Source organism: Myotis brandtii, unplaced genomic scaffold (assembly GCF_000412655.1).
Source record: "Myotis brandtii unplaced genomic scaffold, ASM41265v1 scaffold796, whole genome shotgun sequence".
Taxonomy (NCBI): Eukaryota; Metazoa; Chordata; class Mammalia; order Chiroptera; family Vespertilionidae; genus Myotis; species Myotis brandtii.
The window spans coordinates 1719650-1720952 of NW_005371207.1; positions in this window are offsets into that span (position 1 = coordinate 1719650).

Here is a 1303-nt window from a genome sequence, read left to right on the forward strand (position 1 = left end):
TCATTGATTTGCTTTGATTTTAATTATTTCTTTTCATCTGCTTTCTTTCTTCCTAGTTTTTAAAAGCTTGTATCCTACATCATCATTTGAGACCATTTCTCTTCCTATATAAGCACTTACTAGTAATGCTATAAATTTCCCTCTAAGCACTGCTTTATTTGCAGCCCATAAATTTTGGTTGTACTTTCACTTTTCATTCTATTTAACATATTTTCTAATTTCCTTTGTGACTCCCTCCTTGACCCAGATATGTTAAGAAATATGTTGTTTAATTTTTAGGTATTTGGGGTATTTTTCATCCATCTTTTTTGTTGTTTTTATTTCTAGTTTAATTTTGTTGTAGTCAGGGACACATTTTGCATGACCTTAATTTTTAAAAAAATAATTGAGGAGTGTTTTATGGCTCAGAATACGGTCTACCATGGAGAACAAGCACTTAAAAAAATGTGTTATTTGCTGTTGTTGGGTGGAGTGTTCTATAAATATCAACCAGGTCAGATTGATTGATATTGTTTTTTTAAGTGTTCTGTATTCTTACTGATGGCCATTAACAACATATCAGAGATGGGGTGGTTTAATCAACAGAAATTTGTTTTCTTACAGGTCTGGAGACTAGAAGTTCAAGATCAAGGTGTTAGCAAATTTGTTTTTTGCTTCTCTCCCTGGGTTGTAGATAGCCATTTTCTCCCTGTGTATTCACATGCTCTTTTCTCTGTATGTGTAGATCAGGGCCCCCACCTTTATGGATCTTAATTGAACCTAAATAATTTTTTAAATACTTATCTCCAAATATATTCATTGGAGATTAATGCTTCAGTGTATGGATTAGGGGGTGGGAGTGGGGAGGGGGAAGGGACAATTCATTCCACAACCCCGATTTTCTGTTTACTTGTATTATCAATTACTGAAAGAGGAGCACTGAAGTCTCTAACTATATTGTAGATTTATCTGTTTCTCTTTTTGGTTCTATCAGTTGAAAATTTTTGGGATCTGATTTTTGCTAATCTTAAGAGGAAGACTTAATAGTAGAATTATCTGATTTAAGTTATCAGCTCTATACTGTTAGGCGTGTGTTTAATCCTGTACAGAATTAAAATGGTTGTGTAAATGGGGCCAGTTATTAATTCAGTAAGGATTTTATTTATTTTAATCGTAATTTTTAATCATTATAAAATACTAGGGGTCCAGTGCATGAATTCATGCACCTTGAAAGGAACTGTGGGCCATGAGGCTGTGGTGGGCACAGGGGCGGGTCTCAGCCCATCCTCCGCGCCCCTGCCCAGCCCCTCCCATCGAAGCCCCG